This window comes from Hypanus sabinus, chromosome 30 (genome assembly GCF_030144855.1).
Source record: "Hypanus sabinus isolate sHypSab1 chromosome 30, sHypSab1.hap1, whole genome shotgun sequence".
Lineage (NCBI taxonomy): Eukaryota > Metazoa > Chordata > Chondrichthyes > Myliobatiformes > Dasyatidae > Hypanus > Hypanus sabinus.
The window spans coordinates 38,369,543-38,382,578 of record NC_082735.1 but is presented as its reverse complement, the minus strand read 5'-3'; the positions used below and the strand labels follow the sequence as shown (position 1 = coordinate 38,382,578).

The 13,036-nt window shown below is 44.0% G+C and overlaps 1 protein-coding gene across 2 annotated transcripts in view; it reads right to left on the bottom strand.

Annotated features, from left to right (window-relative positions):
• Positions 1-13,036, bottom strand: part of fam110d (family with sequence similarity 110 member D) — a 49,997-nt gene that overhangs the window by 27,706 nt on the left and 9,255 nt on the right. Inside the window, exon 1 of one of the 2 annotated variants that reach the window (XM_059954748.1) lies at positions 12,371-12,511. The exons of the other annotated variant lie outside the window; for it this stretch is intronic. The gene's annotated coding sequence lies outside the window, so the exon portion shown is untranslated. Of the gene's footprint in view, positions 1-12,370; positions 12,512-13,036 lie in introns of those variants that run through there. 2 annotated transcript variants of the gene reach the window in all.

Below are 13,036 nucleotides of genomic sequence, written 5' to 3'. Positions count from 1 at the left end.
GGCTGTGAATTAACATGGGTAATTGTTCACGGTTGACCGTAACAGTCAGATGCCATCATTCCAGAATGTGATACTTCAGATTAAAAGGTGCTTTCGGGGCTGATGGATAAGTGTTTAATCAGAGTGACAGATTTTAAAGTAGTTCATAGTGCAGATGATCTGGGATCTGAACTGTTGGAGCACAGAAACCAGGGCTGGAGGCAAAGTTGCCTTGAAGTGATCTGAAGTGCAAGAGGGTTTTAAACTGTCAAGTGTTAGGTGGTCAGAAAATAGTGGGGCATTGGGGAACAATACAAGTTAGGATTAGGATGCAGGAAGGGTTTTGGAAGAGTACAATTTTATGGGTGGAAGGCAGCAGAGGTAAAGATGGAGCAGGCCAAGAGACCATGATACCTCTCCCCACCCTCTCTCCTACAAAAATGCTATCCCCTTTTCTCAGTTCCTTCATCTGCACCACATCTGTTCCCAGGATGAGTCTTTCCTTTCCAGGACATCAGAGATCTCCTCTTTCTTTAAAGAATGTGGTTTCTCTTCTTCCACCATTGATGCTGCCCTCACCAGCATCTCCACCATTTCCCAGACATCCTTGGTCACCTCATCTTCCCACCAGCTTAACATCGATAGGCTTCCTCTTGTCCTCACCTACTCTCCCCCCATGAGCCTTTGCATCCAGCATATCATGCTCCACAACACTCCCATCTTCAGCGGGATCCTACCACCCAACACATCTTTATCTCTACAATCCCACCTCCCCATCTCCACTTTCTGCAGGGATCACTTCCTCTGTGATTCCCTTGTCAATTCATCTCTCCCCACTAATCTCCAACCTGGCACGTATCTCTGAAAATGGTCAAAGTCCATTCAGCTCCTCCCTCAGAGCACCAAACAGTCCTTCCAGACGAGGCAACTCTTTGCCTGTGAATATATTGGGATCGTCTATTGTGTCAAGTGCTCCCAATACTGCCTCCTCTACATTGGTGAAACCAAACATAAATGGGGGGACCACTCCGTCGAGCACATCCACTCCGACCACGGAAAGTGTAACCTCCCCGTGGCCAAACATTTTAATTCCCGTTCCTAGTTCATGACCACTAGTACTGATGATACTTGAATTCAGCATCCCCAGCCACTAAACAAGAATTTGGATGAAAACTTTCCAGATCCAACCTCTGGATATCAGTCTTGTAATTTAACCACGATATCACCATTTCCCCAGCTGGAAAGTACTTGAGATTGTTCCCACGAGTTTCCATTTCCACTGCAGCATGTTGGTCCACAGCCTCTTCTTGCGTCATGATGAGGCCACTCTCAGGATGGAGAAGCAATACCTTATATTCCTGATCTGGGTAGCCTCCAACCTGATGACATGAATATCGATTGCTCCTTCTGATAAAAATATTTTTCCCTTTCTTCCAACCCCGCCTTCTTCTATGCCCCACTCTAGCCACTTATCTCTTCTCACCTCCCCATCACCTCCCGCAGTGCCCCTCCTTCTTCCCTTTCTCCTATGATCCACTCTCCCCTCCTTCTATGCCCCACTCTAGCCACTTATCTCTTCTCACCTCCCCATCACCTCCCGCGGTGCCCCTCCTTCTTCCCTTTCTCCTATGATCCACTCTCCCCTCCTATCAGATTCCTTCCTCTCCAGCCCTTTAGCTTTCCTCCCCACCTGGCTTCATCCTATCACCTTCAAACTAACCTCCTTCCCCTCCCCCCAGCTTTTTATTCTGATGTCTATTGCCTCCTTTCTCGATCCTGAAGAAGGGTCTTGCACAAAACATCGACTGCTTGTACATTTCCATAGACACTGCCTGACTTGCTGAGTTCCTCCAGCAATTTGTATGTGTTGCTCTGGATTTCCAGCACCAGCAGAGTTTGTTGTGTTTACTATATTAAAAACTACACTCCGTGGCCAATTTACGTACTTCCTTTGTCTAATCAAGTAGCCAATGTTTGCAATCTTCTGCTCTTCCTTTTCTTCTGTTCCCCACACTGGCCTCTCCAGCCCTCTCTCATTAACAAGGTGCTTTCACTCACTGGATGCTTGTAATTTTCATTTTGCACTATTCTCTGTCAACCATAGGGACTGTCATGTGAAAATCCCCAGAAATCAGCAGTTTTTTAAAATATTCAAACCACCCCATCTGGCACAAACAATGATTTCCTTGTCATAATCACTTAATCATACTTCTTCCCCATTCTGATGTTTGGTCCAAACAACTACTTTACCATGGTCTGCATGCTGTTATGCTTTTGATTTGCTGTCACATGATTGGCTAATCAGATTTTTGCATTAATGAGTTGGTGTACATAGTAAAGTGACCAATAAAAATAAATATCCAATGAAGGCTTACGATCAAAACACTAAAGTTCCCTTCGCAAAAACTGACTGGCTGCTTTGAACTGCCATCATTACTCTCATCTCTGCCAACAGACTCTTGCCAGTAGGTCCTGAAAATGTTGCAATGGTCCTGTTTTCCAACACTTTACATCATTATAAACCCGTCAAAGCAGTAAGTATGCAAACAACAGCTGGAAGAACAGAAGGAAGAGGCAAAGGCTCAATAATCACCATCAATTATAAGCAGTGGGCATGCTGGGAAGCTAAAACAAAAGTTGAAAATGCTGCAAATTCTTAACAGGCCTAACAGAAACAGGAGGGAAGCAAGTGAATTAACGACACAGGTTAAGCTGCTGATTGAAAATGTAACCTCTTTCCACAGATGTTGAATGATCTACTACATGTTTCCAACTCTGCTTTTTTTTAACGTCATGAACATTAGAAATGGAAGCAAGAAGATGACATGACTATTCAAGTCCGCTCTAATCAATCATTTTGTGATTGACTCAATGCTTCAAGTCGACTTTCCCCAAATGATCCTTGTATCCTCAGATCTCCCAGGTATCTATGAATCACTGTCCCAACCTTCAATGTACTCAGAGTGTTCATCCTGGGGCAGAAATCATCAAAGAACAACACTCAGGGAATCACTTTCAATAGCGCTGCTCCTCATCAGGAATGGCCTGCCTGAAAAGGAGTGAAAGCAGATTTAACAATCCAGTGGAAACTGGGCAACTGCCCAGATTTTTGCTTTGAAGCAGGGCTAGGAGGAAAGAGCGAGATCAGTGATGATCAGGGTGGCCCCTTCAGAGCCAGATTCAATGTACATTATCGAAGTATGTATGCAGTATACAACCCTGAGATTCCCACAGACAGCCATGAAACAAAAAAAAACCCTGTAACCCACCCAAAGAAAAACATCAAACCTCCCCCCCCCCACACACCAACATACAAAAAAAGTCAGGTAAATGGCAAAAAAGGAAAAAATATTTGTGGGAAAACATAGAATATAAGAAACAAAGAGTCCAGACATATTCAGTTTAATCTAGTGCTATGTCGCTTGCTATCTACAGACTGCCCCATTCGAAATCGCCCAAAATAGCAGGGAAAAAAAGTGAACAGAAAGAGAAACACATTGTAGCATGTACTATGGAGTCAGTAAAATGGGCTGCAGAGTCTTGATTTAAGTTGCATCTTTCTTCACATTTACACTGCAAAAATAAACAGATCCTCTGAGAACACATCAACTAGATTCTGTTTTAAGAATAATATACTACTTTGAGGCTCTCATTGTTTCTTCTCAGTATTTTCTGTTTAAATTCTCTATCTTTCCCCGCTAAAAAATACACATGTTGAAAGCATGTCAAGTTGAGGAAGATTCTGGTGATGAACCTTCCCCTTGAACCACATTAGGCCGTGATGGAAGCTATTCCCCTGCACTGGTGGGTAGGGAGCTTTGGGGATTTCCCCCCAGTGATAATACCATCAGCTATTCAAGTTTGTTTCTTGTCATTCTTCAGACCACGAGTATGAAGGTGAACAGAGTGATTGTTGTTCCCATAGGTACGTAACTTAGAGCAGAGGTTCAGATTCATTTATTTATCACGTGTATAATTGAAACAGACAGTAAAATGCATCATTTGTGTTAACAACACAAAGCAAGGATGTGCTGGGGCAGGCTACAAGCACTGCAATACATACAGACCCCAACACAGCATACTTACAATGTTCAGTTCATCAGAACTCCATTAAACAGGTCTTCCAGAACTGGAGGGCCCCGCAGGGAACAGCTTACCTCCTGAACCCAAGGAACTACATTTTAATGCAAAGAGTTTCTGTTGGTTTTAATAATTCTATTTCAAACGAGATAAATAAAGAAAAAGGAATAATAGGTGAAGATGTGAAGAGGAGTTTGTGATAGGCCTGTCCCCGGGGAACAGAAGATAGAGACTGGGCTGGTATGTATTGGAAGAGCAGTTTCTAAAGGTAACAAAGCCAACAGATCACGATTACTAAGAGATGGAGTGGGATAAGGGTATGAACAGCAAACATCGACTGTCAATACACTTCCATAGATGCCGCCTGACCTGTTGATTTACTTCAACATTGTGTGCTTGCTCTGGATTTCCAGTATCCACAGAACCTCGTGTTTATAATATAAAACGTTGTTTCGTTGATGGTATTGCTATAATTTTGTTGGTTCAGAAATTAAACAGGTTGTGTGGTACAGCCTCAGTCAGTTGCCATAGAGAGGGAGAGTTTAAAATTGAAAGCCTCACGCCCCCACCTTTCCCTTCAAGGAGTCGTTCAAAAACCGCAGAATTGAAATGAACTTCGATCTGACTGCTCTCAATTCATCGTTTGACCTTTCATACCCACACTGTGCACTAACCCAGCTCAGCTCTAACAGACATATTACTTGTTGCCTGGAATCTTATCAGGGAAAGGCAGAACTTTTTGTTGTTCTGGAAAATACTGGTTTTATTCTACACATCCACAGGGAGAGAGCTCAGTCTTGCTCCCACACAGAGCAATGAAGCCTTTCACAAACAACTCATGCAATACTCATCTGTCCCAACAAGGAGAGGTCCTCTGGGAGTGTCAAACTTACAGGGCAGCTTTTGATCAACACTGTAAGGATGCTGGAGGTTGACGCACTGTGGGGGGTCAGGGAGAGAATGATTTAAGGCAAAAGTATGGGATTTACCCCAAAAGCTCCCTGAATGAACACCAGCACTTTGAAAGGATGTGGTTGTCCTGCACTGCCTATCAATAGGTGCTCCCATGACAATAAGATCCACGTTAACTTGCAGTCTCCAAAACAAATTCTACACGGGGAATGACATTCTCTCTCACACTCTGATGGATAATTGTATCAGTGTATGAAGATGGTTACTTCCTGCAGCTACACTATTAAACTCCAGCGAGATGGAAAACCATCCAGAAATTGTCACCGTTGTGCTTCATTTCTGAGAGAAAAGGAATCAACTTTCAATTGGAAAGAGCTCTTAATGTAGCTAAATTTCTGGGGACATTTCTCAAAACTTCTCGGGCACCACTAGAGCACCTGTAAAATGATTTAGCACCAATTTTATTTATTGAGATACAGCGTGGTATAGGCTTTTCCGAACCTCTGAGCCACACCACCCCCGGCAACCTCTGATTTAACCCGAGTCTAATCACTGGACAACTTACAATGACTAATTAACCTTCTAACTGGTATGGCTTTTGATGTGGGATGAAACTGGAGCACCCAGAGGAAACCCACACAGTCACAGGGAGAACGTACAAACTCCTTACAGGCAGCGGCTGTACTATAAAGTGTTCTGCTAACCATTAAGCTATCGTGCGACCCTTGTGTGAGCACATCTTCTCCTTCACTGTTAAAGAAATAAAAGTAAAATTGATGAAATGATGATCAGGAACATGCTTTATTCACCTTTCCCAAATTCAGGAAGACAAAATTAAATTTTAGCCCCTTTTCCCCAGCACTTCCACCCAATCACATTGTAATCAAAACTGGGATCAGGCCTGGAACCCGGAAAATTAAACCTCAGTTTTCAGTTAGGACAGGATGACATTTTCTTCAAAGGGTGACCTGACAGAGCCCTTCAAAATTCTGAAGTAATGCAATTTGCTTTAGAGAAAGGTTTCACCATGAAGGCAAAGCCACAACAATGGGCCAAAATTATAGGACTGTCACAAGTAAATCCAATTAAAAATGGGAGGCAGGAAAGGTGGGGAAGGTACGTATAAAGTTAGATTGCTGGGGTTAAATGGAAGGTGACCCTCATGGAGCTCGAACATCAACACTGACAATCCAAGGAAATGTTTCAATACCCTCGTACAACCGGAAGCAGCTTTGTTCAGAAGGAATTTCAATTCCTAATATTCGTGCAAACAACATACATTTAGAATAGAATCATAAACACTACAGCACAGAAACAGACCCTTCAGCCCATCTAGTCCTTGCTGAACTATTAATCTGCTTCATCCCATCGACCTGCACCCAGAGCCATAGCCCTCCATATCTCTCCCATCCAAATAACATAGAAACATAGAAAACCTGCAGCACAATACAGGCCCTTCAGCCCACAAAGCCATACCGAACATGTCCTTACCTTAGAAATTACCTAGGCTTACCCATAGCCCTCTATTTTTCTGAGCTCAACGTACCTGTCCAGGATTCTCATAAAAGACCCTATCGTATCTGCCTCCACCACTATCGCCGGCAACCCATTCCACGCACTCACCACTCTCTGCGTAAAAAAAACTTACCCCTGACGTCTCCTCTGTACCTACTTCCAAGCACCTTAAAACTGTGTCCTCTCGTGTTAGCCATTTCGGCCCTGGGAAAAAGCCTCTTGACTATCCACCCAATCAATACCTATCCAAATTTCTCTTTAAAAGGTTCTCAAAACTCTCATACAAAGCAATCCTCTACTGCTGCGATGAGGCTACACTCATGTTGGAGGAGCAACGCCTTGCATTCTGCCTGGGTAGCCTCCAACCTGATGGCACGAACATTAATTTCTTGAACTTGAGCGTAGTTGCCCGTGCCCCCTTTCACCATTCCCATTTCCCTCTCACCTTATCTCCTTCCCTGCCCACCACATCCCTCTGGTACTCCTCCCCCTTCCCTTTCATCCATGGTCTTCTACCCTCTACCATCAGATTCCACCTCTCCCCTTCACCAATCAAATTCCCAGTTCTTTACTTCACCCCTCCCCTTGACACAGTTTCAGGTTACCTACCACCTTGTACTTCTTCCTCCTCTCGCCCCCCCCCCCCCCCGCATCTTACTCTGACTTTTCATCTTTATTTTTCCAATCCTGATGAAGGTTCTTGGACTGAAACGTTGACTTTTTACTTTTTTGCATAGTTGCTGCCTGACCTGCCAAGTTCCTCCAACATTTAGCATGTGTTGCTCTAGATTTCCAGCATCTGCAGATTTTCTTGTCCTTGTAAATTTTCTCTGTACTCTTTCAACCTTATTTACATCTTTTTTTCCTTCAGATTTTAGTTTATTTTGCTTTTAAAAAGATGAAAGACTTAAATAATAAGTGCTCCTCAGAAACAACACCTCAAGGACCACAGTCTTGTCATAGGGTTTGGAGGCTCGCATGCTTCAATGAACTACGCTGTCTGAAGTCAGGGCTTTATGCTTTGCCTCTCGGCAGGGTCACCCATAACAAACAGGTCAAAGGGTAGAGGGCAGACTAACAGTGGTCCACCAGTCCTCCAGGTTTGGAGGTTCAACTCAGGGCTAACAACCCTGACCGATCAAACAAAATTGTTATGAAAACAGCAATAGAGATTGCTGTTCTATATCTGAGATGGAGGCCTACTCTGCTGCCGTAAACATCAGCGGGCATAAAGTTACTGCCTCTTACTCTGCAGGCATTTAGGGCAGCAGTGAAGGTTCTCCGCCTGTCTCTTCATACCCGGCACAGATATAGAAGGAGTCTTCGTTGCTGTTTCTATAACAGTTTTGTCTGACCAGTCAGGATTGTTAGTCCTGAGTTGCAACTCCCAAATCCGGAGGACGGGTGGACCACTCTCAGTCTGGCCTCTGCCCTTCCACCTGTTTGGCATGGAGACCCTACCAAGAGCCAAAGCACAAGGCTCTAACTCCAGCCAACATAGCTCTCCAGGTCACTGAGGCACGCAAGCCTCCAAACCCTACAAGGTTGTGGTCCTCTTGAGGAACAGGCACTAAGTAAATAACAAACAGGTACCCTGAAGAAGCAACTGCTACCAATCAGAATCACTTTATTGCAGAGAAGGAAGCTTTACTCCTTTATCTCAATTACTATCATTAAAGTCCAATTTAAATATTATCTTTCCATCATCTTTTCATGTCCATCTTGTTTACACCCATTCTCGTCAATAGAATCAGAATCACTTTATTGCCAGTATGTGAAACATACCAGGATTGTGCCAAGCATAAAACAGAGGACAATACCATAACAGATAACACCATAGCGACCAACAATTTACAAGACAATAGTGCAAACAGCCACAAGGAATCAACAATTAGCATAATGGTCACATGCACAAACATCAAACTTAAACGTGAACATGTGAACAGACTCAATAATTATTAACAGAGCCAGGAGAGCAGGAAAGGCCATTGAGTGCAGTGATTCACAACCTTGGAACACTGCTATAAACCAAGGGGTCCATGGACCCCAGATTGGGAATCTGTGATTTAATAGATGTTCTGCGGGGACTGTCAGGATATTACACCTGAGTGAGTTTTGCTGCAAAGCTGAATAGTTACAGATAAGAAGTTTTGATGATAATGTGTAGTCCTAGTGGCAATGGACTTGTAGCATCTCCCTGTTGCAATTTGGTGAATAGGAGACCTATCTGCAGTGGATGGAGTCAGTAGTAATTCTTTTCAGCTAAGAAACAACAGGTACGGTGAAGAAAGAACAGCCAGTAACACCTGGAAACTAAAAGTGAATTGAAGGGAGGCTTGAACACCAACTATAAAAGGGAGAAGAAACAGTTAATTTTTCAGAACTGAGACCTTTCATTGAATCAGCAAGATGTTAGAAATTATCAGCTTCTACTGCAAGTAAATACAGGGGCAGGGACATAAAGGAGAAGAAGATTACGAAATGTTTAGCTTATTGCACACAACTTCCTACTCTTATTTTTTCCCAAATTGTTGGCTTTACTGGCAGAGCTGGTATTTATTGGCCAGTGACAGCTGCCATTGGGAAGTCAGTGGTGGCCGTCTTCTGTACAGTGAAGGGATTCCCACTGATATTAGACAGGAAGCCCTAATATTTTGACCAGTTGATTAAAGAGCAGTGAAATCCACCCAAGTTGGTGATCCCAAGAATGAAAGGGTTAACATACGAGGAGTACTTGATGGTTCTGGGCCCGTAAGCTCTGGTGTTTAGAAGAATGAGGGGGATCTCATTGAAACCTACTAAATATTGTGATTGGATGAGGAGAAGATATCTCCTACAGTGGGGGAGTCTGGGATCAGAGGGCACAGCCTCAGAGCAGAGGGACATCAATTTAGAAGAGATGAGGTCAAAAGATTTCAGCCCAAAACGTTGACTGTACTCTTTTCCTAGATGCTGTCTGGCCTGCTGAGTTCTCCAGCAATGTGTGTGTTGCTCAGATTTCCTGCATCTGCAGATTTTCTCTTGTTAGAGAGGAGGAGGAATTTCTTTAGCCAGAGGTGGTGAATCTGTGGAATTCATTGTCATACAGTAGATAGGTCTGGAGGCCAAGTCATTGGGAATATTTGAGACAAAGGCTGATAGGTTCTTCATTAATCAGGGTGTCAAAGTTATGGGAAGAAGGGAGAATGGGATTGAAAGGGATAATAAATCAACCATAATGGTGGAGCAGACTCAATGGGACAAATGGTCTAATTCTGCATCTATGACTTGTGCAACAGGGGAACACTGATGATCTCAGTTGTCCGATGTCCTTGAGCTTTTAGGTGGCTCTGGGAGACAATGCCTCTTCCACTTTGCTCAGTCTTGCCTTTTGAGGGACCAGGTTGCCCTCACATCAGCTCAGAGGCAAACAGTTACCCACAAAAAGCAAAAGTAGCATTGTAAAAAACAAGTGTGCAGGCTCAGATCACTACACATCGCAGGGGAGAAGGAGTGGGTCAAAGTGTGCAGGCTCAGATCACTACACACCGCAGAGGAGAGGGAGTGGGACAAAGTGTGCAGTTCAGATCACTACAGACACTGCAGGGGAGAGGGAGTGGGTCAAAGTGTGCAGGCTCAGATCACTACACACCGCAGGGGAGAGGGAGTGGGACAAAGTGTGCAGGCTCAGATCACTACACACCGCAGGGGAGAAGGAGTGGGTCAAAGTGTGCAGTTCAGATCACTACAGACACCGCAGGGGAGAGGGAGTGGAACAAAGTGTGCAGCTCAGATCTCTGCAGATCTGAGAGGGAGTGGACAGAGACACTTTGCTACATTTACCTTCCTCATCTGCTTCCCATCGTCACACGAGTAAGTTTGCAGCCCAAGACTGATGTCGCAATTGGTGAATACAGTAAATGCACAGTAGTGCAAGAAGTGGTTTGTAGCGTTCCATTGGTGAGGTCGGATTAAGATTGTGCAGATCAAATGAAGAATCTGATGGTTGTTGGAAAGTAGTTGTTCCTGAGCAACACTCACAACATACTGGAGGAACTCAGCAGGCGAGGTAGCATCCATGGAAATGAATAAACAATCGACATTTCAGGCTGAAACATTGACTGTTTATTTCTGCCTGGCCTGCTGAGTTCCTTCAGTATGTTGTGAGTGTTGCTCTGGATTTCCAGCATCTGCTGAATCTTGTTTTCGTTAGCTCTTCCTGAACCTGGTAGTATGGGGCTTTAGACTTCTGCATCACCTGCCAGATGGTAGCAGTGAGGTTAAGACTGTGTTAAGAGGTAGCCAGAATGATCAGAGGTAATAATTTAAGGAGCTTAGCTCTGTAGTTACTTTGAAAGTAGCTGTAGCTTATACCCTGAAAGATTGTGACTCTCCAGGTTACAGCATCTAATTTCTGTGGCATGGGGAATGATGTCACGCACGGCCCCCAATGAAGACTCACTTCAAAGCACAAAGGGTACCCCATACCTAGAAGACCCCATTCAAATCCAAGAGTCTCACAAATCAATTTGGAATCGTTATCACATTTCACTTCGGGGTAAAGTAACAATGATTTTCCGATCAAATCCCGTTAACAAAAACATCGTGCTGGGCACTCTTTGGCTATTTCACCTCACTAAACCACAGCTCGGTTACATGACAGACAAGATATCAATTAAATGGGAGAAGGTTTCCCCCTGTTCCCAGGGCACCCTTAACTACTGTGGAGTTATCCCTGTAGAAATAAACAGGAGGTCAGTTCTCAGTGCACTGCAGACCCCTTTCCTACAACCCCATCGCCATCTTATACTAATGTAAGATCCTTCATTCAGCATCATCTCTATGGACGCTTTACAGCAGGGGATCCCAGCTGGGGGTCCACAGACCCCTTGCTTATTGGTTTTGGTCCATGGCATAAAAAAGGTTGGGAACCCCTGCTTTACAAGAATGAACAAATCTGAAACCAGGTCAAATGAGGTGGTATTCAGAGAGGTGGTCAAAGGCAATTTGCAAAGGTAGAGAATGAGTTAGGGAGGGAACTGAATTGAAGGTTCACACAGCTGCAGGAAAACCCCTCAACACTGGTGCAATGAAAATTGCATTGCCCAAGAAGCCAGGATTGAAAGCAACAAACAATCTGCTGGAAGAACTTAGAGGGCTGAAGAGCATTAGTAGGGAGGAGAATTGTCAACGTTTCAAGTCAAAACTCCTGAATCAGCCCCAGCTATTTCAGGAACACAGGGATCACCACAGCTACAGAGCACTGTCCATCTTCTTAATGTCTTCTACTATCCTGGTGGTCACATGATGGATATGGCCAGAGGTCAATATTTAACCCTTGGTTAAAATATCAAGCTGTTGTTCGTGGGAACTTGCTGTAGACAGGTTGGCTGTTGCCAACATCATATTTAGACTCCCTAGAGCACAAAATCAAACCGTGACCGAACAACAAAAAGTCTCCTTAATAGTAAAGTGCAAAGTGCTTTGGAACTCCCTACTTTACAAATACAAAGTTTCCTCTTCTTTTTACATCCAGTCAGCATAATCAGGAAGCAACAAGAATTAAAGGAAAAGAATCTTCCCCATAAATCAAAGCAGGGTCTTGACTAATTACAATTACACAATTAAATATTTATTGAACATCTGTTGGTTCGGTAGGAGAAACTTGTGGGCCAACAGGATAACTTTGCCACAGGAAACCAAGCTATACAACCAGATACAGATTCAAGTACTTATCAAGTGTAACGCAACAGTTATACTGCAAGAGAAAGATCCTAAATGGCAGTCACCTGAAGAGCAGAACTTGACTGCTTTAATCAATAGACAACTTGCAATCTGTTCCAGACTCAAGCCCTTTTATATAAGGTCAAGTCGTTGGCAATTCGTAACAAAAAGAATCACTGACCCCACAAATCAGGTTCTGACAGAGAGCATCGCTGGATATTTCTGATAGGAATCCTCTTCTTGACACCCCCTCTCCAGCCAGCATTATGTTAAAGGCAGACTGCGCTCCTGGGAGACGCTCTACTAAAAACCCACTGCTGGCCGAATCATTGCAGAATTAGAGTGAATTCTAGATTCAGCCTTCGCTTCTCCAACCCCACCCACTTTAGCTGGAATGCTCCATTCAGAGGGGTGGTTCCAGTGAGACGATCGCAGCGAAGGTGCGATTCAGTCTTCCAAAACTCTATGCCACTAGCCATTTCTATTGGTACTAGTGCCGACGTAACAAGACAACCCATAAATTACCCATTGACACCACTTTACAAGCAAAATCCAAGCATCTAAATCCTAGTGTATTAAATGATTGTTTTAAGTTCCTCTCTGTTCAGCACTTATAAAATATTTGGTGATGGAAGAAAACACTCTGGAATCATCCACCTGGATAACAATTTTTCCCACTGGACACATGACAATGGGATTGAATGTGGGAGATTATCAGTGACAGGAGGCTGGGTGTATCCCTTCTCCACAGGCAGTCCCTCCGTGTCGAGGATCGCTCCCATGCTGTAGCAGCTGGTGAGGGTGCTACAGGGTTGTAGGTTGCCGGATGAGGACTTGCGGTGTTCTG